Below are 25,267 nucleotides of genomic sequence, written 5' to 3'. Positions count from 1 at the left end.
CTCTTCACCTCAGAGCTAGCAGCATCTTGAAATGCACAAAACGCTGCCTTCTCCTTGACTTTGTCGCAGGAAAGCTTCAGAAAAAAAAGCTCCTGCGTGGACACTTACCTGTGAGTTTCTCCTTCCCAGTTTCAGATGTCCTCCCCTCCCACAGACAGCCACACATCCTGCCACAGCTCAGAGAACGTGGGCTGCACTAACTTGCCCCTTCCAAGTCCACGCCAAACAGACTATCATTGTCTTTTCTACTGAAAGGCCGACGCAGCCCTTCCAGATACGTCTGCGAATCCTCGTGCTTCACCCTGGCCTCACCTGAGAAGTCACCTGGAGCTCATAGTTAAAGCGGCACCGATGCTCTCACCCTGACCAATAGACAGACTCCGGCAGAGGGCACAGGTGATACTGGTTCTTAAATCTCATCATGGGATGCTTATTGTGAACCCAGGCTCATAAGCAGTTCGGTGCTTTCAGATTTTCACGTGCATATAAATCATGTGGTGTCCAGGTCCCATAGAAGAAATGGTGATTCCGCAGGTTTGGAAAGGGGTCCATGAATCGGCATCTTCCACCAGTTCCGTGTTAGTGCTGATGCTGCTTCCCGAGACCCATGTTCAGTGGCACTACCTGAGAGAATGCAGGCACAGCACACCTGAGCCGCCCACAGCCACCATCTGACTCAACACGAACAACTCCTGCTGAGTTCCCAGGCAAGAGTTCATCACTTACTTTCCACCGTTGTCAGTTTACTGTTGGTTCCCAGCAAAGACCACCATCACTATCCCGCAGGACCACATGCTTTCACAGCACTTTAAAGTTTACTGAAAGAAGGCTCTGGAATGCTCTAATGTCTAAGCCAGACTCTATTTGGAAAATACATGTATACATTGATTACTGCAGTGTTTACTGAGCATTAATTTTGTGTTCACAAGGAAGTTATGGTGCACCACGCTGGGTACCTCACATATATGATGTGACTTAATCCACATAGTCCCCTGCAGACTAGGTACCAGGTGTCCTATAATAACCACGAATATGTAGATACTGGTCCCCCACCTATCTGCCTCTTATGTTTCCCTATCAACTGAAAAAAAAAAAAAAAGTTGGTATAGAACCGAAATATGGATGAATGAAAAAATAGAGAAGAGAAGGGTAGATTAGAAATTCAGAGAGCTTTCATTGTTGTGTTTACGTTTTCTTAGCAGGATAGAAAAATGTTTGAGTGTATAATTAAACACCAGTTCTGTACGTGATACACTGTCATCAGCAATATATGATTATTTTAATTCCTTCACATTGGTGTTAGCAATTTTGTTGTTTTTTTCCCCCTAGTTTAGTCCTTTTAGAAAACAGGAAGTGTCATCTCACTGTATTTTCCCTGCTTCCTAGGAAGGGTGGTTAAAGAAAATGTGATATATATATATATATGTATTCTATTTTTTGATATATATTTATATACTATATATAATTATATATCATATACTTATTATATAATTACTTAAATTACTTATACATTTTGTTACCTATATACATATAATTATTATATAATTACTTATATTACAATATTTTATGTATCATAAATAATGTATATATAATATCTATCTATCTATATACAAGATATATATACATTTTCCTTACGACAATGGAAGGGACAATGTAGGTGAGCCTGGATGATGTTATGCTAAGTGGAATAAGCCACACAAAATGTCAAATACTGCACTATCTCAATTATATCTGGAATCTAACAACACTGAACTCCTAAAAGCAGAGTAGAAGTGTGATGGCCAGGAGCTGGCTGAGGGTGAGTGGGATATGTTGGTCACATGGCACAAAATTTCGGTTACACAGGATGAATAAATTCTGGAGATCTAAATACAGCATGGAGACCACACATAATTATATGTCTGTTATACTTGAAATTTGCTAAAGAGGGGTGCCTGAGTAGCTCAGTCAGTTAAGCAGCTGACTTTGGCTCAGGTCATGATCTCAACAGTTCATAGATTCGAGCCCCGTGTTAGGCTCTGTACTGACAGCTCGGAGCCTGGAGCCTGGAGCCTGCTTTGGATTCTGTGTCTCCCTCTCTCTTCTCCTCCTCCTTGCTTGTATTCTGTCTCTGTCTCTCAAAAAACAAAACAAAACAAAACAAAAAAACTTATAAAAAATTTACTAAGAGAGTATGTCTTAGATGTTCTCAACAAAAATTAATTAAAAAATCAGAAGTCAAAAATCCTAACTATATAAGTTGGTGGGCATGTTAACTAGCTAGATTGTTTTAATCCTATCATAATACATACATGTATTTCTATTTTGTTACCTAAGACTACTAAATCTGCGCCAATGGAAAACAGGACTCTGGGTGAAAGGCTCACTCACGCATCCTGTGAAAGGCACAGGATTTAATGATAAAAACAGAAATGAAGGCACTAAAATATATAGTCTTTTGCTCCCATTCATTGGATTCTGAGTTTTGGGAATTGTGAGCACTGGCCCCAGAGAGATGAAAGGAGCTGCCACTCGGAATCTGACCTCCTCTAATCTATCCTGGGAAGAGAGGAGATCCCAGAGCCAGGCCAGACCTGAACACAGTCTCAGAAGGGAGTGGATCTGGTTTGGGGGAGGGAGGGAGCTGCCTGAAGATTCTTCCTCCCTCTTGGGTACTTCCTGCTCTGTCAGTCCTAAGCCTATCTCAATTATATCTGGAATCTAACAACACTGGAATTATATCTGGAATCTAACAACAGTATGAGCAGGAGTTCATACTATTTTAACCTATTTAGTCTACTTCCTGTCTATTTCATAAAAATAAAACAAAAAGCAACTTAACATAAACACTTACAATTTTCTGGGACAATTAGAAAACTTGCATTCCTAACAAGAATGTAAAATAAATGCTACTACTACTGTTAATAAAAACTCTTTGGTCCACGGATGACCCATCAGAAGTGACACCAGAACTCACACCACAACACGGAAAGGGAAGTGGCCCAACTTCAGCAAAGGCCTCTGTGTTCCCACCTCTTCCACTCACTGACTCCGCAATCCTGAATTCAACAATGCACCCACTTACTCCAACCTAAAATTTCCTGCATGGTAGAGATCGTGACTTTTCATCTGCTTTTTTTTTTTTTTAATTATTTATTGAGAGAGAGAGTGAGAGAGTGAGCAGGGAGGGACAGAGAGAGAGGAAGAGAAAGAATCCCAAGCAGGCCCTGAGCTATCAGCACAGAGCCCAACAGGGGGCTCCCACAAACCTTGAGATCATGAACTGAGCCAAAATCAAGAGTTCAACATTTAACCAACTGAGCCACCCAGGCGCCCCCATCTTTTTTCTAATGACCAGATGCCATGGAAATAATCTCTTTGCATCCCTACACTTTTTCAGTGTTCTTTACCACAGTACCAGGAACCTGAAATGACCCCCACCTGGGCACCATGAAGGAGATTCCTTCTATGGAGGGAGGAGGGAACCCTGGCTGACTCCTCTTTCTCTGAGATGGAAGCAGATTCAGATTCTGGTGCCAGCCTAACCCCAGTCTATACAGGACATCCGCAAATACTCCTAAGAGTCCCTAGTGCTGGAGGGAATGTCCCCATTGAGACTGACCCGATGCCCCCACAGGGATCCAGGTACCAGAAACCTTATGCTGAGTCTGGGCCATCAGGTAGAGCATAGGCCTGTCCTGGTGCAGCAGTATCCCTGATGCAGTTGGGATGTTTTCTCTCCCTGAGCAGGGCTCCCTGGAGTAAAAAACCTCTACTGCAGTTAACAGAAGTTGCAGGTAGCTGTAGTTGTGGTCATGATTCTAGATATTTTGAGTCTTAACCTTGCATTGTTAAAGGATCTTCTCCTCTCCTTAGTTTGGATTAATGCAGGACCTACTGTGGCAGGTTTCAAGGCCTATGCTTGTTGCCAGTTAGAGATTCTGCACTGACTATCAGTAACACTAGTTTCTGGAAGGACCCAAACATGTTAACCATTTTGTGGAACTGTCTTCAGAACCCCATGCCCAGGTAAATGTTGGGCATAGATAATATCTCAGGTTGAAAGATACACATGCGAAGATATTTTGTGTATCTCTGAATTCTTTCAGGAGAAACTCTTTCATTCCTGATTGGACTCTGACCTAATCTACCATTAATACAACATAGTTGTATGGATAATTATATAATAATTATTAAAGGATTCATTGTATGGCTATAATTTATTATTTATTACTAAAATAGATTCTCTGTATTATTCACAGCTTTACATACAATGTGACTGGCTTGTAATTGTACATACACTCTGTGAGGCTTGAATATATGTTGACTGACATGGAGAAAAACAGACTACACTTTTCTCATGAGATGAGGAAGTTCTGTAATTCCTCCAGGATACAGAGAAGAACATGGAAACACAGTAGTCATTTCTCAAAAGAATAAAGGGACGGGCAGTTGGGAGACACACATTGATTAAGGCTCAGGTGTTCACTTCCCTCCATATAGTCTAAGGAAAAAGAGAAAAATTACAAAAATGGAAGAGAATGTATAAAAAGTTACAAAGATGGTCCCTAGGACAAGAATGCTTGGGGTAGCTGTTATCTCAGGGAAGGATCTAGGTATGATACTGTTCCTATCAATATATTGGCCCCTTGGCTTGTGCACAGAATGAAAACCATTAGTCCTAAGCAGAAAACATCTGGGGTACATCTGAATGCTGCAGAGAGTAAGCCTATGTGTTTGCCACAAAGTATAGCAGAACAGAGTCTGATACTAGGTGTTCTGATCTATTTCTTCTTCTTCTTGTCACACACATACATAGCAACTGTGATATTTACCAGGTCAAGTAGGATCCAGCAGAGGATATTGGAGGGGCCAATGGAATGTGGGACTGTTACTTAATGCTTTGCCCACCTGGAGTTCCTGGGATTGGTGGTGATGGCCTGGAAGACATTCAAGGACCAGAGTTGGCAATGGACTCACCTCTGGAAACTCTGAAACTAGAGTATAAGTCTGCATCCAAAATCATAGAGAAAATGTTTCAAACCAAAGGCTGCCAAGATGTCTGGGATTCCACTAGAAGGAATGACCAACACTTGGCTACATTCAGATGACTCATAAAAACCTCTCTAACTTGCCCTGGTTCCACCACAGTAAAGGAAAATGATGACATAAGAGGTAGAAATCCTTCAGGTGTCCAGTGAAAATCTGGACCAGGAAGATCATTCCCAGTGTCAGATTCTCAGCTGCCATTTTCCAGGGTTCAATATTTACATTCAAAACCAGAAAAAAATCAGCATAGAAACATGATTTGTGGGCTACCTTTTCCCTGAAAAATGAAATCTACAGTATTCACCAAGTTGTTATATAGTGTTTGCACTGTATGGTCTACTGTCCTTAATGCTTTGTTCTAATGATTTTAACGTTCATGATTTTATGAATTTGGACTAATATAATTATCATTTATCCTAAGTGATAAGAGCACTAGATGCATCATTTGCTCTATGGAAACAACTCTAGGTGGGCTCCTGGGGGGGGGGGGGGGGGAGGGGGCTGGCCACTAGAAAGACCAAACTATGATCAGAAGCTTAGAACATTTACATTCATCTCCCCCCACCCCTTACTCCAGAGAAGGGAGAAAAGCTGCAAATGGAGTTAATGACTGGTCATACCTACATGAAGAAAATCCCATTAAATCCCAATAGCATGGAGTCTGGAGAGTTTCCAGGCTCTGAACACATTCACACAGGGAGGGTGACACACCCTAACTTCACGGGGACAAAAGCTCCTGAGCGTGGGAACTTCTCCAACCTCACACTACATATCTCTTCATCTGGCTGTTCATCTGTATCCTTTATCATATCCTTTAATAATCTAGTAAGCATAAATGTCTCCCTGAGGTCTTCAAGCCTCTCCAGCACGTTGATGGAACCCAAGGAAGAGATTATCAGAATATCTAATCTACAACCAGCCATTCACAAATATGGGTAATAGCCTGAGCTTTTGAATAGTGTCTGAAAGTATGTCGGGGGAGGGTTGGGAGCAGTCTTGTGGGACTGTGCTCTTACCTGTAGGACCTAACAACATCTCTGGGTAAATGGTGTTTAAATTGAGTTAAACTGCAGGATATCCAGGTGGTATTAGAGACTTGCTAGTTGTGGGGAAAGCTCCCACCCCATATTTATGACCAGAAGTCTAAGAAGTAAATTGTTCTGTGTGTGTATTAAGAGTGACACACAGGAGAGAAATGAAGTAGGGAAAGACAGGGTTTTTCCCTTCATAGAAAATAAACAATAGGTTTTTTCTTTTCTTTACAACTGACCAAAATAATTTAAAGAAAGATTTAGTGATCATCTAAATATTGGTAGGGTCAACATTTGAACCTGGGTACCTACAGCAACAGGAGGAATTGAAATGGCCTTCCAGAAAAACACCTGTTCTTTGATTCTCTCCTCTGTTTGACAATCAATGCTTCACCCAGAAGTCTTCACATGGAACCACCATGGTCTGAGACTTGAGAGTGTACATTCCAGCCCTGGAAACACACATATGACCTGAGTGGAAATTGAATTGACTACTGAGGACCGGGTACACAAGTCTGACTTCCAGGGTTAAAACACAGGAGAAGCCCAGCCTACATATGAGCCCACTTTCACATCTGGAGAACCAAGACCAGGGTCCCCCCTCCCCCAAATAATTCATGATCATCTGTGCTTTTAGCTGCATTCTTGATGCACTGATAACTTTACTGAAGATGACAAGCATAATTATGCACCCAGATTTTCATTCTCAAAGTACATTCCCAAAACAGGCCCCACTGGCATCACCTGAGAACTTATGAGAATGGAAAATTGGGGGCTACAGCCCAGACTATTGAAATGGTGACATGGAGGGGCGCCTGGGTGGCTCAGTCAGTTAAGTGTCCGACTTCAGCTCAGGTCACGATCTCGCGGTCCGTGATTTCGAGCCCCGCGTCGGGCTCTGGGCTGATGGCTCAGAGCCTGGAGCCTGCTTCCCATTCTGTGTCTCCCTCTCTCTCTGCCCCTCCCCTGTTCATGCTCTGTCTCTCTCTGTCTCAAAAATAAATAAACGTTAAAAAAAAAAAAAAAAAGAAATGGTGACATGGGAAAAAATGGCTCAGAAATCTGAAATTTTTACAAGTACACCAGAGGACCCTCATGCAAGATAAATTTTACAACCTGTGCGGTAACTGAGTCACATGTCATCCATGAGTTAAGTAACTCTTTGAAACCATCTATTTGTGGCAATGTTAGTGATATCACACACACACACACACACACGCACACACACATGCACACAACATGCACATTTTCTTTATTCATAAGTATATCTGACCTTATCATAGGTTCTTCTGGCTTTTTTGTCTTCCATGTCTTACTTCTCTCAAGACCCTCCCTGAGCTTCCTGAGATCACCCCCCAAATACACTGGTCTTCACATGCTTTCATCAAAATAATCCAACTTAGAGTAAATGGAAATTTATTCAAATATTTCATCAAATAACATTTGAAACACATATAGCCAAGCCTGAATAGATGCTATAACTTGTAATAGAGTTGAATATAGAGTTCTCACTATGAATCTGCATTTAATGATATTTACTATAACAGCATGACCAATCACAGGCTTAAGCAGCTCTTCATGCCCAGCCCTGAAGAATTAGTCCTCCATTTGCATACATGATAAAATTATTGTGAATCTGGGTAGGCCTGCTCTAAATTTCAGGTTGTTTTCGGAACATCTGATTCCAGTTCAAGGCATGGTGTCCTTTGTGTCAGATGCCTTGAAATACTTCAGGCAACACTGGCCATTCCCAAAATTTCATGTGTCCACCTGTGTTACAGATAAGTTGTTACTTAGAGTTGTGACATGGCAGTGTTCTGCTCAATGAGATGAAGAGAGAAGTGCCTTAAAGGGAAGACCTTCCCTCTGAAAAAGGAGCGGTTGGAAAACACATTCCCTAAGTCCCATCAGATTTACACTCCGTCTTTGCTGCATGCAACACAGTTTGGTGGCTGACAGTGGGGCAAGCATCTTTGGCCATGAGAGAGCAAGTGTGAGCACAATGTCTGCAGGTGGACAATACCACAAGAAAGAAATAGAAAAACTAGAGCACACCCTAAGGTGTATGAGCCATTTTATCACATATAAGCATCTACCTACTCACTGTATACATAACCCAAAAGATGCATCTTCTTTTCTATAAGTACACATTGGCCTTTTCATGGTATAGCTGAACACAAAGTAGCAATTACCCAAAAGTGCATCATTATATTTCTTTTTTTTAAGTTTATTTATTTATTTTGAGAGAGGGTGGGTAAGGGCAGAGAGAGAGAGAGAGAGAGAGAGAGAGAGAGAGAGAGAGAATATCCCAAGCAGGCTCCGGGTTGTCAGCACAGAGCCTGACACAGGGTTTGATCTGACAATGGTGAGATGATTACTTGAGCTGAAAGCAAGAATTGGATGCTTAACCAGCTGAGCTACCCAGGCACCCCCATTATTATATTTCAGTTATGCCAATGTTAAATGTGAGCATAGCCTGCTGTCCAACTTCATGGTCTCAGTTTCCACAACTGACAGAAATGCTCCACATAGGATGGGATAAAAATAAAGTATGAGGTGAATGAACATAGGGGCATCTAGCCTAAAAACTAGGTGGACTGTCCAAGGCAGAAATGTGCGCTGATGAACTGCCCCCCAACTCATCAGTACCTTGCACAATCCTCACAGTAGAACACCCATCATGGGGCTCAAGCAGAACTGAGTTTCCTGCCAGCTGTGGATCAGCTTCACTGGAATGTCATCCATCTACAGTGGATCAGACTGATGTTGGGGTTCTGTGCCTAAGATTCTAGTTATTTGTGGAAGGACAGCACACACCTCCTGATCCTGCCAGCGTCCAGAAGGGTTCCTCATTTCCAGCATCTACTCTGCCATGTGACATGGGAAAGCTATGCCCACAAGTTTCCATCTTCCAGCAACCCCTCTCCATCCACTGCCACCGATGTTAGCCTGAAAAGTACAGTAATCTCTATGATCCAACATCACCTGTCCTCAGCACTGCAACAGGGACATATGAAATCATGAAGAAAGGATCTGACTTCTCTGAAACCCACCTCGTTTCCCAAGTGTCCATTTCTGTCACATTTGCTGATCACATGTAGCTTCCTAAGCCCTTTCAGTGACTAAAAGAGACTCCCTACCATTTGTGTCCCACATTTCAATAGTTCTCCATATTTGCTTTCAGTAGCCCTATGTTCCCCTCAAAGGATACCATCATTATGTTTCATCTGCCTTCATAACTGTCTCAGTGCCAAGTGCCTGAGTTAAACCTGTGGCCCACTGACACCGCTGTCCTCTTATCTCAATGAAGTGGTGACAACATTGTATTTACATTTTAAATATGACCTCCAATGATCTGTTTAAAGATCATTGCTCAGAAAAATTCCAAACTACTCATGAGAACCTACAAGGACCTGAGTGACTGATGTGGAAGGGGGGCAGCTGTGATGCATAGGCTGCTGGGATTTGGAGATGAAGAGACATAGAAGAACTGCAGATGATTTGGAAAGAAAACAAATAGAATTTACCTTCCCAGGTTCAGAGTCAGTAGTGCAGCCCAGGGACAGATGTCCTGTTTCCACAAGCAGAATTCATGCCAATACTTCATCTGGATGTTTTTCATCTCCGACCTGGGGCAGTAACATTACTCCCAATCGAATAGTCATCTTCCTAAGTACAGTATAGTTGCTACATACTCAGCACTGTCCCATGTTTGTTCACTTGAAAGAAATATCAAGACAACCCAAGATGAACACATATTATCTATATTATATGTTTTATATATGGTATTATGATAAAATAATGTAGAGAAAAGAAAATGTTATTAAGAAAACCATAAGGAAAATAAACTTACAGTACTCTACTGTAAAAAATATGCCTGTCAGTGGACATGCGCAGTTCGAACCCATGGTGTTCAAGGGTCAACAGTACTTTGTCATTACAGTCTCTTTACTACAACCTTGTTTAATGTGTAAGGGGTTAATGTTGGTACAAGGAAAACAATTCATTCATTACACATCAGTGCTAACACATGAAAATCCGTTCGGGTTTGCTAATTAAAATATATCAAGTTTGGGGCACCTGGGTGGCTCAGTCAGGTAAGTGTCATCGGGCTTCGGCTCAGGTCATGATCTCATGGTTTGTGGGTTCGAGCCCGCATCAGGCTCTGTGCTGATGGCTCAGAGCCTGGAACCTGCTTCAGATTCTGTGTCTCCCTCTCTCTCTGCCCCTCCCCTGCTCTCTCTCTCTCTATCTCAAAAATGAATAAACACTAAAAAAAGTTTAAAATTTTTAAATAAAAAAATTATATATATCAAGTTCATTGTGAGCTCAAGCCCCACGTCTGACTCCGTGCTGTCGGCACAGAGCTTGCTTGGGATTCTCTCTCTCCCTCTCTCTCTGCCCCTCCCCTGCTTGCTCTCTCTCTTGCTCAAAATAATATATATATATATATATATATATATATATATATATATATATAATTATAATCTCTGATGTAATGATCTGAGAGTTATGGTTCCCTTGGTTTTACTTTTCACATTCCAAATATGTGTTGATCAAACTATTTATGTTCTCAGTAAGGTTTCTGGTCAAGAGTAGTCTATAATAACAGTTAAATTTGGGGAAATCAAGTGCTATACACCTATTTCAACTGCACAGGGGTAGAGCCTCTAACCATGCATTTTGAAGACTCTCCTAAAAATGATCTAAGTGTTTTAACTTTGGGTTATTCTCTACAATAAATATTATGATTTAGATTATTGTCTTCAAAGTGGTAATAGGCTTAGTGCTTTTCACTATGAATTCTCAGATGTTTATTCAGATTTTCTTTTTCATTATATACAGTGCCAATTTTTTACATATTTGAGGTTTTTAATGCTATATGAACCTCTTCTTATCTGAAATGTATATTTAAAACAAAAGTATTCCCCTATTCATTACATTTCTAGGGTTTCTTTCCAGGATACACCCTCTGATGAGTTGATGTTGAGTTCCATGGAATGGCTTTGCCACATTCTTTACATTTGTAAGCTTTGTCCCCAGTAAGCACTCACTGATGTTTACTTAGGTTGTAGTTTTGGCGAAAGGCTTTGCTATAGCCTGTATATTGGTTGGATTTCTCCCGGGTACATATACTCTGATGTCAAAGAAAATTTAAGCATGGTTAAAAGCTTCATGAAATTCTTTACATCTGTAAGATTTCTTCCCAGTATGTGTTTTCTGATGTTAAGAAAGGCTTGCTTGCTAATTAAAGGCTTTGCCACGTTCTGTACATTTGTGAGGTTTCTCCCCAGTGTGAAATCTCTGCTTTTGAGTGAATTTTGAAAACCATTTAAAAGCTTTCCCACATTTACTACATTTATAAATCTTTGATAAGGATACAATGACATACAAAAAAGCTTCAGCTTTGATAAAAGACTTTCTGATATTTCCTTTTTTTTAATTAAAAAAAATTTTTAATGCTTATTTATTTTTGAGACAGAGAGACACAGAACTTGGGTGGGGGAGGGGCAGAGAGAGAGAGGGCGACACAGAATCTGAAACAGGTTCCAGGCTCTGAGCTGTCAGCACAGAGCCCCACGTGGGGATCAAACTCACAGACCATGCGAGATCATGACCTGAGCTGAAGTTGGACACCCAACTGACTGAGCCACCCAGGTGCCCCAAAAGTGCTATATATTTATGTTGTTTAATTTTTTAAGGATTTGTAAAAAAAATTTAATGTTTTTGTTTTTGAGAGAGAGAGAGAGAGAGAGAGAGAGAGAGAGAACAAGTGGGGGAGGGGCAGAGAGAGAGGGAGACACAGAATCCAAAGCAGGCTCCAGGCTCTGAGCTGTCAGCACAGAGACCGACATGGGGCTCAAACTCACGGACCGCTAGATCATGACCTGAGCCAAAGTCGCACGCTTAGCTGAGCCACCCAGACGCCCCTGTTTTAGACTTTTGATCTTCATTTAAAATTTTCTGACATGAAGAAAAGTTTGAATAATTAATCCTTCCTGTATTTGAAATGGTTCAAATCATTACTTTCAGCATGGACCAGGTGACTTTCCAGAAGGTCCAAATTTCTTCTCAGAGAATATGTACGTTTAAGAAATGGAGTTGGGTCTTTGTATTCATAAAGACATTGTTCTGCAAACATACCTGTCTTAAAGCAGGGTTTTGCCCAAAATGTTTTCTACACCCCATCTCTTGTGGCAGTAAGGAGTCCATCATAGAAGTTTACTTATACCCATAATAACCTTCATTCTGCCTTTCATTCCCTTCAATCACTTTCTCTATCTTTCATGAACTGTGCTTTTTTAAAGTCACAGCTTCCATATCTTCCCAGTAGCACTTTATGGAATAAATTTTCTTTGCCTGTCTTTGTCAAAACTCCCAGATGTCACAGCACGCCTGGGAGGCTCAGTTGGCTTTAAGCGTCCAACTTCTGCCTACATCATGATCTCGTGGTTCGTGGGTTCAGGCTTCACATCTGGCTTGGTGCTGACAGCTTGGAGCCTGGAGCCTGCTTTGGATTCGTGTCTCCCTTTTTCTCTGCCCCTTCCCTGCTCATTCTCTCTCTCTCTCTCTCTTTCTCTCTCTCTCTCTCTCTGTCTCAAAAGTGAATAAACATTAAAAAAATTATTGGGGCACCTGGGTGGCTCAGTCAGTTGACCGTCCGACTTTGGTTCAGGTCATGATCTCATGGTTTGTGAGTTTGAGCCCCGTGTCGGGCTCTGTACTGACAGCTCAGAGCCTGGAGCCTGCTTTGGATTCTGTGTGTGTGTGTGTCTCTCTGCCCCTTCCTTGCTCATGCTCGCTCTCTCTCTCTCTCTCTCTCTCTCTCCCCTCTGTCAAAAATAAATATTTATTTTTTAATTTTAAAAAAATTATTTAAAAAAAATCCCAGGTGTCATAAGAAGACATAACTGAGAAAGTACCTAAGAAATTATCCCACTTACTACACCCACCTGTATATACTTTAAAATGCTAATGTAAAAAATTCATATCCAACATAGGACATCAGGAAGATGGAGAAAAGGGAAGCACCGGGACTTTCCTCTTCTGTGGAGATACAAACTCAGCAAATTGCCTTTTTGAGTGCTCCAGAAGCCTGTTGGGAGAACACAGCACCTCCAGGCTGGCACAAATGAAGAACCACCAGTTTGAGAAAAGAAAGAAAATCTGTTACCCTTGCTCACCAAAGCTGCTCTCTCTCCCTGGCACTCTCTGACAAGACCATGAGAAAACTCTCAACTCTGCTCAGGAGAGGAAGATATAAGTGATGTGTGTGGGCAATAATCTGGCTTCATGACGGCTGCCCGTCTCATGCATGACGTGGTGGGCTGAGGGAATGGGAACACCCTCTTGATGCATTGTATTGTCCACCCTCAGAACAGGTAAGTACTCGTTCAAACACCAGCGAGACTGCAGAGCTGAGCAATGTCAGGAGAGGGATGCATGGTGTGCACCGAACAAGAAACAACAAACACTTCTTTAATTACACCCAGACATTACACATCCCAGCATATGTTTGACAGGCCCCAGATTTACTACACAGGTGGCTGTTATTTCTGTTCTCCATAGAAAGCAAGTGCATATATCCTGGGACCAGAGGCTGGTTTTTAAATTCCCAAACCTCAGCAAAAGATCATAAGGCATACACGGAAACAGAAGAACGCGGTCCAATCAAAGGAACAAAATAAAACTTCAAAACAGGCTTTAAATTAACAAAGAACTATTAATTACCTGAGAAAGGATTCAAAATAACTATCATAAAGGTGCTCACGAAGAAAGAGGAGAAAGCAGACAGGTAACTAAAATGATATCTGGTAAATTATGCATGACCAAAATGAGAATCCAAAGAGACAGAAAGTAAGTATAAAAAAACAACCAAACAGAAATTGGGAGCTTGAAAGTACGATAACTGAATTTAAAAGTACACTAAAGGGTCAGCAGACTCGATCAAATAGAAGAAAGAATTAAACAACTTAAAGACCCCTTGGGTTTTTATTTTTATTTTTATTTTTTAATGTTTATTTATTTTTTGAGAGAGAGAAAGAGAGAGTATGTGAGCAGGGGAGGAGCAGAGAGAGAGAGGGAGACACAGAATCTGAAGCAGGCTCCAGGTTCCCAGCTGTCAGCACAGAGCCCGAAGCGGGGCTCGAACCCACGAGCTGTGAGATCATGACCGGAGCCGAAGTCGGAGGCCCAACTGACTGAGCCACCCAGACGCCCCAAATCATACGTTGAGGGGAGCAAAGTACATGTGAAAAAAGGACAGAGTCTAAGGGACTTATGGGACACCAAAAGTGGACGAATATATATGTTAAGGGGACCCCCTAAGGCGAGGAGAGTGAAAGGGGGCAGAGAACTTACATAAAGAACTACTGGCTTATCCTTCTCACAACTGTGGAAAGAAAGACACATATCCAAGAAGCTCAGTGCATTTTAAGTAGGATAGATGTCAAGACATGGGCACAGTGGCACATTATAATTAACATCAAAAATTGCAAGTGAGGAGCACCTGGATGGCTCAGTCGGTTGAGTGTCTAACTTCAGCTCAGGTTATGGTCTTGTGGTTAGTGAGTTCAAACCCCGCAGTGCACTGTCTGCTTCCAGAGCAGAGTCCACTTCAGATCCTCTGTCCCCCTCTCTTCGCCCCTTCCCCACTTGAGTTCTCTCAAAAATAAACAAACATTAAAAAAAAAAAATTACATGGGGCGCCTGGGTGGCTCAGTCAGTTAAGCCTCCGACTCCAGCTCAAGTCATGATCTCACGGTTGGTGGGTTTGAGCCCCACGTTGGGCTCTGTGCTGACAGCTCAGAGCCTGGAGCCTCTTCAGATTCTGTGTCTCTGTCTCTCTCTCCCCCTCCCGTGCTCGCGCTATGTCTCTCAAAAATAAATAAAATCGTTTAAAAACTTTTTGTTAAATTTTTAATTAAAAAAATCACAAGTGAAAAGAGAATTTTGCAACAGCATGAGAAAAGCAACTTATCTTGTGCAACAGAGCTCCTCTAAGAATATGAGTGGTCTCTCAGCAGGACTTACATGAAGAAGCACATGAGATAATATATTAAGTACTGAAAGATCAGAAACTATCAACCAAAGGTGGTGCATCTGGCACAATTCCCCAGGTAAAAACCGCTAGACCTGCCCTACAAGAAACATTAAAGGAAGTCTTTCTGGTTAAAATGCATTGACTCCAAACAGTAACTAAAACCACATGATACGATAAAGCTCTCTGGCAAATGTTTACACAAAGATAGAAACCTAGAATGTTTTATTGAGGGAGCACAAATTCCTTCTTTTTATACGACAAAAATTTAAAAAATAAAATGAAAGTATAAAATGATGCATCGAAATTATAGACTACACCACATAAAAGAGAGAATTGGGGTTATCAGTGACATAAAGTGGGTGCAGGGATGGACAGGATAAGTAGCAGGGTTTTTTTTTCTTTAATGTTTATTCCTTATTAAGAGAGAGACAGAGTGCTAGCAGGGAACGGACAGAAAGAGAGGGAGACACAGAATTCAAAGCAGGCTCCAGGCTCTGAGCTGTCAGCACAGAGCAGGACGTGGGGCTTGAACTCATGAGCCACGAGATCATGACCTGAGCTGAAGTCAGATGCTTAACCGACTGAGCCACCCAGGCACGCCAAGTAGTAGAGTTTTGTATGCTACTGCCAATATCTGGTTAAAATGGTTTCTTACAGCTTTGAGAGGTTTTAAGTAATCCCTATGGTAACCAAAAAAAAAAAAAAAACTGTAGAAGACATAAAAAGGAAATGAGAATGCTATCAAGTTATGTCATTACAAACATCAAAGAAACATAATGGAACACAGGAAGAAAAGAAAGGTGGGATATAATAGCTACAAGAAGTACAGAAATCTATGAGAAAACAGCAGCCATGGTCCTTCCCTTTCAGGAATTATTTTGTACGTAGATTAAACTCCCCCATCCCCGCATTAAAAGGCATAAATTGGCTGAGTGAGTAAAACACAAGATCAACATCCTCCTGGCTATAAAAGAGTCACATTAAATCTAAGGACACACATAAGATGCAAGCAGAAGGAGGTAAAAGCATATTTCTGGGGCGCCTGGGGGGCTTAGTTGGTTAAGCATCTGACTTCGGCTGAGGTCATGATCTCACAGTGTCAGGCTCTGTGCTGACAGCTCAGAGCCTGGAGCCTGCTTCAGATTCTGTGTCTCCCTCTCTCTCTGCCTCTCCCCTGCTCTCTCTCTCTCTCTCTCTCTCTCTCAAAAATAATGAATAAACATTGAAAAATTTTAGAATGTCTCTCATGATGGTATCAGGTGTTGTGATGAACTTTCTGAGCGGTTCATACAGCGAGAAGCTTCCCCATAGGTAACCTGTTGTGGTAATTTTTCCTCAGCTTCAGCTTGCAGAGCTTCAAAAAAAGAAGTTTTAGTTCTCATGATTCCAAGGCAAAAAGGAAAAAGTTCAAGACGTTAATCTGGGGAGTTGTAGCTAGATACTGGAGAAAACTAGAATTCAGGATTTTTTAAGGACTAGCAGAAAGCTCCAGACAGAACCCACAGGGATGCTTTACCACCTTCCATTAAAAACAAATAAACAGGGGTGCCTGGGTGGCTCAGTTGGTTAAGCTTCCGACTTTGGCTCAGGTCACGAAATCATGGTTCATGAGTTTGAGCCCTGCGTCGGGCTCTGTGCTGACAGCTCAGAGCCTGGAGCCTGCTTCGGATTCTGTGTCTCCCTCTCTCTCTGCCCCTCTCCCACTCGTGCTCTGTCTCTGTCTCTTAAAAATGAATAAATGTAAAAAAAAAATTTTTTTAAAGGACAATTCAGGCAAATGGAAACCAAAAGAGGGCATGGGTGGCCATACTTATATCAGACAAATATACATTAAGTTCATAGAGTGTCAGAACAGAAAAACGACATTATATGTAGATAAAAGAATGAAATTACCCAGGTACTAGAACAATTATGTGTGTACCTAACACCAGAGATCCCATATATATGAAACCCAAAAGACAGAAGTGAAGCAAGAAATACACAGCATCAGCACAGTAGCAGAGGGTAATACCTCAATTTAACTGGATAGAAGGACCACATTCAAGTCCAAGAAGGAGAGTACTTGAACAATGTTATAGACCAATTACATATAATGGACATAACACAGATCACTCCACCAGGCAAGAGCAGAATACACAATCTTCTCAATCACACACGGAACATCCTGTAGTAGAGACAATCTGTTTGCCTTCAAAACAAGTTAACAAATTTACTTAGGCCTTCTTGAATTTTTTTTTTTTTTAAGTAGAGGCTTGAACTCACAACCCTGATATCAAGACCTGAGCTGAGATTGAGAGTCAGATGCTTAACCAACTGAGCCACCCAAGTGCCCCCAAAACAAGTTAACAAATTTAAGATGATGAAATCATACCAGTATCTTCTTTGACCACCACATAAAGAAACTAAGAGTGAATAGCAGGTGGAAAATTGGAAATTCCACAAATACTTGGAAATTGAACAACGCACTCTGAAACAATCAATGGGTCAAAATGAAATTAAAAAAAAAAATAATAACCAGTAAATACCTTGAGACTAAGGAAATGAAATGCAATATATTCACACATATGGAAACCAGAGAAAGTAATTCTAAGGAAACGGTGGAGTGAAAAGGCAACCTGAGAAATAGAAGGAAATTTTTCGCAGAGCCTCCAGAGCATAATGAATTAACATCTAGAATATATAAAGAACTCTTGCAACAACAAACACAAAGCAACTAGCATGATTCAAAACTGGACAAAGGATTGAATGGACATAATCCAAGGAAGGTACACAAATGGACAAGCACAGGAAAGATGCTCAAAATTCCTATTCATTAGAGAAATACAAATCAGTGAGTTGTCACTTCATACTTGTTCACCCCCACTATTAAACAAGAACAAAAAAGCTACATGTGTTGGAAAGGAAGAGGAGAAATTGGAACCCTATGCTCCGCTAGAGGGAATGCAAACGGTGCCACCACCATGGAAAACAGACTGGAGTTTCCTCACAACTTTTGAAATCATGTGATCGCGTGATCCAGCCATCCCACTTGAGAGTATATAATCAAAAGAATTCAGAATAGGATCCGCAAGAGATATTTGCACAAGCAGATGGGCAGCAGCATTATTCAGAAAAGCTAATAATAAATGCAAGCAACAGAAATGTTCATGAATGGATAAAGAAAATATAGCATTTAAATGTACCAGTATCATATTCAGCTTTGAAAAAACACATCTTGTCATTTTATACAACATGGTTACAAAGTGATGATATTATATTAAGTGAAATCTATGAGTCACAAAGAGAGATACACTATGATTTCATTTAAGTGGCTAAATTAATGTCTTGAGCCTCATGAAGAAGGGAGGAAGGAAGGAAGGAAGGAAGGAAGGAAGGAAGGAAGGAAGGAAGGAGGGAGGGAGGGAGGGAGGGAAGGAAAGGGAGGGAGGGAGAGAGAAAGAGAAGGAAGGAGGGAAGGAAGGAGGGATGGAAGAGAGGAAGGAAGGAAAAGGAGGGAGGTAGGGAGAGAGAGAAGGAAGGAAGGAGGGAAGGAAGGGAGGAAGGGCAAGCAAGCGCTTAGAGACAAATGTGGAAGTGGCTGCTTTAACAGATATGGAGTTTCAGTTTTGCAAGATGAGAAAATTCAAGAGGTGGGTTTTGCAATAATGTAAATACACTTAATACTTCAGTTAAAAACTGTTAAAATGGTAAATTTCATGGCATATATTTTGGACCACAATTAATAATAATTTATGACACCTAAAATTGATACAGAGATATAAGTTTAACAAAATGACGTTCGATTCAAAACGGTGTTTCTCTCCCATAGAGAATATGAATTCATTCCCAAATAGATGATGACATTAATTCTATTGTGACAACTCACCCGGGATAAAACAGGATAAAACAACCACCGACAACTAACCAAAAAACAAACAAACAAACAAACAAGTTAAGTCATGAAACAACAACGTACGGGTAATATTTACACAAATAAATTTACACATAATTTTATTGGCAAGTGACATGGCTGATTGCTATTTGAATTAAACCCTACACTGTCCTCAACTGCAATGAAAGTTATTCAAGATTACAAAACATAGATAAAAAACAAAAGCACAATTAATTAATGATGTGGCAACTATCATTAAAAAGGAAGCTCTGGGGTGCCTGGGTGGTTGACTCAGTTCAGCATCTGACCCTTGGTTTCAGCTCAGGTCATGATCTCGCAGTTCCTGGGATTGAGCCCTGTGGGGGGCTCCATGCTGACAGTGTGGATTATGCTGACAGTGTTTGGGATTCATGCTCTCCCTCTCTCTGTGCCCCTCGTCTGCTCATGGGCATGCGTATGCTCTCTCTCTCTCTCTCTCTCAAAATAAACTTTAAAAAATAGAAAGCTTTGTTATTGGATTGCAAAACAAGATTAAGTAAAATGTTAACTGAAAAAATTCTGAATAAAGCATACAAAGGATCCTTCTAGATACCATAATTTTATAAAAGGATCCTTCTAGATACCATAAGTTTAAGATTTTTCTTAATGTTTGTTTTTGAGAAAGAGAGACAGACAGACAGACACAGAGCGTGAACAGGGGAGGGGCAGAGAGAGAGAGGGAGACACAGAATCCTTAGCAGGCTCCAGGCTCTAAGCTGTCAGCACAGAGCCTAACGTGGGGCTCAAATTCACAAACTGCAAGATCATGACCTGAGCTGCAGTTGAAGGCTTAACCGACTGAGCCACCCAAGCGCCCCTAACCATAATTTTTAAACTGAGTGGGCACTCAAGAAAAGCAAGCATTTGAAACAGTAGCATGTTACATGCCATAAATTGCTCAGAAAATTCATTTCACTGAATCATAAAATGCTCTAATAAAAAATTTATAAGCATTAAATGACACTATAGAATATGTTATTAGAGACACTCCCACTTTTACACAGAATGCCAAGGCTGTAATTCATCCTTTACAAGCAACAACAGGGGCACATCGGTGGATGGGTCATTTAAGTATCTGACTCTTGATTTCAGCTCAGGTCATGATCTCATGGTTCCTGGGATAGAGTCCTGTGTCAGGCTCTATGCTGACAGTATGGATCCTGTTGGGATTCTCTCTCTCTGCCTGTTCCCTGCTCATGCTTACCTGCTCTCTCTTTCTCTCTCAAAATAAATAAACTTTTTTTTTTTTTTTTAAATAGAAGTAACAGGGGCACCTGGGTGGCTCAGTAGGTTGGGCATCTGACTTTGGCTCAGATAATGATCTCACAGCCCATGAGTTCAAGCCCCACATTGGGTTCTGTGCTGACAGCTCAGAGCCTGGAGCCTGCTTCGGATTCTGTGTCTCCCTCTCTCTCTGCCCCTCCCCTGCTTGCACTCTGTCTCTCTGTCTCTCAAAAAAATGAATAAACATTAAAATTTTTTGGAAAAAAAAAGGAATGTGAGTTTTGTTACAGATTCTTTAATTTTCAATCCAATATTGTCCTCATTAGAGAAGAGAGGCTATTATAGAATTCTAGAAAATAATTTCCCCAAAACATTGTTATTTGATGAGTTTGAATGGAATGATGTTTTTTTAACATTTATTTATTTTTGAGAGAAAGAGAACACAAGCAGGGGAATGTCAGAGAGACAGAGAGACACAGAATCTGAGGCAGACATCCCTTTTGAGAGAGAGAGACAGAATGTGAGCAGGGGAGAGTCAGAGAGAGAGAGAGAGAGACAGAATCTGAAGCAGGCTCCAGGCTCCAAGCTCTCAGCACAGAGCCTGACGCGGGGCTCAAACTCACAAGCCATGAGATCATGACCTGAGCTGAAGTCAGACGCTTAACTGACTGAACCACCCAGGCACCCCCAAGAGCATGCAACTCTTAATCTCAGGGTTGTGGGTTCAAGCCCCATGTTGGGCATTGTGCCTACTTAAGAGGAAGAGACAAGGAAGGAGAAGGAGAAGGAAACAGAATCCCAAGCAGGTTCAACACTGTTAGCACAGAGTCAGACGTGGGGCTCGAACTCATGAACCGTGAGATCATGACCTGAGTCAAAGTTGGAAGCTCAACTGAATAAGCCACCCAGGAGCCCCTTGAATGGAATGATTTTTATGGCAATTATGGGTTCTACTAGAATATGAAAAATGGAAGCTACAATCCTTTTTGAACATTTACTATTACTACATTAGTAGTGTAACAATTTTTATAAGTTAATGCAAAAAAAAAAAAAAAACCCACCAAAATAATTTGAGACCAAACATAATACTTTTTCTCCTTTACGGCAGTATTTTACCAAACAACCAATAAATGGAAGAAACTAGGTTTTAACCAAGATTATCTGGTCTAGAGTTTATCTAACATGGCACACACATCTATATACAGAGACTACCTTAAAGTAATGTTCTGTAGGGGCCAGGGGCAAGCTGCCCCAACATGGGACATTTTGGCATGAAAATTTTTGGGGGGATAAAGGCAACTGACACCCTGTGGGCCCAAGAAAACCTTTTTATCCTCTCCCTTTACTATGTAGAAGAATCTAAATTGGGGATCTTTCAAAGAATAAGTATTATCACCAGAGACAAATTTTATCTGAGTGACTGTGTGAAAGGGCAAACATCTAATTACCAAACATCTGCTTTTATTATCGCCCTGTGAAGGGCATTTCTCCACCGCGAAGTCCCAGACCCTCCTCCTTAGTTCAGGACGACATATATACCCCGTTTTGCCTGATTGTCTTTGGGATTTCTGTGTCTGTGAGGGTTCCTTATACTTATGAAATTTAATTTGATCTTCTCCTGTTAATCTGTCTCATTTCAGTTGGATTCTCTGTCCAGGTAGAAGGACCTGAAAGCGGAAATAAATTCTAACACACAATTGGTTGAATGAAGCCACCAGCATTGATCTTGTCAGTTCAGATGAAAGAATGCACAGGTCATACTGCCCCCAGGCACAGATGTACCAGCCAAGGAACATGTAGTCTCGACTCAAGAGATAGGAATGTAACCCCACTAGTTTACAACGGATTAATCAGCACTACCTTGCAGATATAACGACCAGATGCATCCAATAAAACTTTTAATATAAAGAAAAAAGACACTTTTCTGATTAAAGGTTTTTTGAGATGGAATACACCTCTATGATATCAGGTAAAGTGGCAGCAGAAGTTATCAAGTAACATCTCCTAACATGGCCTCAGGGGTCTCCAATCAATGGCATCCACCTTTTCAGTGCCAATGAACCAAACTATGCCCTTGGGCTCTCTAAGCAAGAGAAATTGATCATAAACCAAATTGAAGTTTCAGGCAAGGTTTCATTGCATCTTGTGCTTGAGAAGAAGGGACACAGCACAAAGAAAAGTGTAGAGGTCAGGGAGAGTCCATCTTGGTGCACCCTGGTTTGGACCAGTCTTTGCCAGTGTTCATAGTAAGCATCCTCCCTCTGAAGTCCTGCAACATAAACTACTCGAGATGCAGAGTTTTGTTTGTTTGTTTTTGTTTTTTTCCCTAATGGAGGGAGTCAAACAATGCTGGATTTCACGGTCAATGTTAAGGGGGCCTGAATCTAGCCCATGCTCTGTCTCATAGGAGGACTGTTGAACTCAATTTTCCCCTTAAAAGCCTTCACTTGCAAGCCACTGGGGAGTTCAAGACTTTTGAGCATTATCCCCTCCTTCTCCTGGGTGGGTCCACACAAATAAACAGCTTAAATTGGTTCACTGCAAAAGGCCAGTGTATGATTTTATGGCTTGCTGCACATGGTGGACAAACTCATTTGCTTTGGTTACTATTTTGGTGAGCATAAAGGAAACCCAGTCCCATGTGGATGTTCTGCCCATGATCCATTGGCCCCTGCCAGTGGGGGCATCTCAAGGTCCCATTGTGAGAAGGGAGATGAATCATTTTCAGAAATACCAAATAAAAGCTGTGCAGTCTAATTAATAATAGGTTTACAACCTATTGGAAATATGTACAGACTCCCCCCTCCCCCCACATTGGAGTCCCAAACGCTTAGACACTTCACTTCCTTGTTCTTCTTCCCCTCTCCATTTAGTGGTCTTATTTTTGCGGATTTTGCAATAAGCATGACCCAAAGAACAGAGGGAGGAGAGACTGAAAGTCCCTGTGTCACCTCAGAGAATGCACCCTTTTTTGAGTCAGACTACTTTTTGCCCTACCTGGGCACAAGCAACTTTGGGTAAGGCTGTAACCTCTGTAATGCTCAGCCAATGAGGAACCAGGGGAGGGACTTACCTGTAGTGCTCAGCCAATGAAGAATCAGGGGAGGGACTTGCATGCTAGGAGATAAACTGCTGTGACTGCGCCCTGTGTGCCTATCCCACAGAAACCACTCTTGCAAGAACGTTGAGTAAAGCCTTTCTCCACTGTGATCTGAGTCTCCTTATCCCTCCTTTGATTGGGTCGACGGGTTTATTTCTCACACCATCCAGGAACTTCCTAGAAACTTGTTCTGGGGAGATTTTTGAGACACTCACCACTGAGCAGATCTGGTTGATCTATGGCGCTTTTTTTTTTTTTTTTTTTTTTAAGAGATCTGCTATCATTTTTCTATTCCTATTTTTTCCACTTTCACTTTAGGCCACAAAATCATACCATTTCTATTATTTGTGATGAGCTGGGGGACAATAGAAGTGTTCGAACTTAACTTATCCTAATAGTAAGGCAATGAAGTGCAATGGAAGGCTGAATGCTAACTGTGAATTTTTTTTGTAACATAACATTTCAAACCTGCTTAAATCCAGAGAGATTTTCTTATTACACAATTTGATTTGCACAGCAATAAAAAATTAAATATATAACAATACAGATGAAGAAACAAGAACTTAATTTGTAGGGAAATAATTATTAGATACATAAAGTACACATAGTGAAAACAGGTCACAGTAAAGTGAGACGTCATTTTGCTCGGTCACTAAAGCTCCTGACACGTCCAATATCATACCATCAAATTTATCGTTCTTGATGATAGAGCAGAACACAAAACAAATATGGATCCCAGAGCTGACTTTCAGAGTTTCCAGCATAGATAACTCACTACAGTGATCCAATTTGCAAATCAGTTGGGACCAATAAATCACTGCATGAAGGAGTGAATGAGGTCCTTTATCCTTAATGTCACCAGCTAGGATTATTATGTCTCTTGGATTTTGTTGAAAGGATTTCGTATTTTCTCAAATACTGAAGAGAAATATATTTCACCTCTGAGCCCTACACTAGCATTTATGTGCTTTAGTCTTGAATATAGAAGAATAATGAATTTAAAATTTTATTTTATACATTTACATAGTCTAGATGGTATTGGCCTGAGGAATATAACTGCCCAAGCTGTACAACATTCAATCTTAAAAATAGGGCACCTGGGTGGTTCGGTTGGTTAAGTGTCTGACTCGATTTTGGCTCAGGTCATGATCTCAGGGTGCTGTGAGATTGAGCCCTACATCAGATTCTCTCAGCCCCTTCCTCCCCCCTCTAAAAATAAATATTAAAAAACTTAAAAAACTAAAAATAATGGGGTGCCTGTGTGGTTCAGTCAGTTAAGCGTCCAACTTCAGCTCAGGTCATGATCTTGCGGTTTGTGGATTCAAGCCCTGCATCGGGCTCTGTGCTGACAGCCCAGAGCCTGGAGCCCGCTTCAGATTCTGTGTCTCCCTCTCTCTCTGCCCCTCCCCTGTTAGTGCTCTCTCTCTCTCTCTCTCTCTCAAAAATAAACATTAAAAATTTTTTTCAACTAAAAATAATTCTAAAAACAAAAATAGATTCAAGAGAAGTTACTAGGAAATGCTGACATATGTACAAACTTTTAGTTTGCTATATCCCATTATATGGAGGAGCAAATGTAATGCGTTTATAAAGGAAAGGGTTTTTTAGGACTCAAATATTAATTTGTAACCCTTTTGCATTTGTTCTGAAATAGACACACCAGAAAGGTCACCTTCCCAAAATTGTGTCTGTTTGGCCTCAACCTACAAATATGTACCTAAGCAAAACTTTAAGCCAGAAGTAATTGTTCTGTTTTACAAGTACAAGATAAAATTTATAATTAAACCGTCACAAAACAAAACAAACAAAAAAAAGATTTAAACGGACTATGCATCAAAAATTTAGTTTTAAGGAGACCAAGAAGGAAGATGCGAAATAACTTGACTATGGTGCTTTCATTGTCCAGTGAGAGAAATAAGGCATCGGACTGG

The sequence above is a fragment of the Neofelis nebulosa genome, chromosome 17 (genome assembly GCF_028018385.1).
Source record: "Neofelis nebulosa isolate mNeoNeb1 chromosome 17, mNeoNeb1.pri, whole genome shotgun sequence".
In the NCBI taxonomy this organism is placed as follows: Eukaryota; Metazoa; Chordata; class Mammalia; order Carnivora; family Felidae; genus Neofelis; species Neofelis nebulosa.
Note: the sequence above shows the minus strand (reverse complement) of the source record.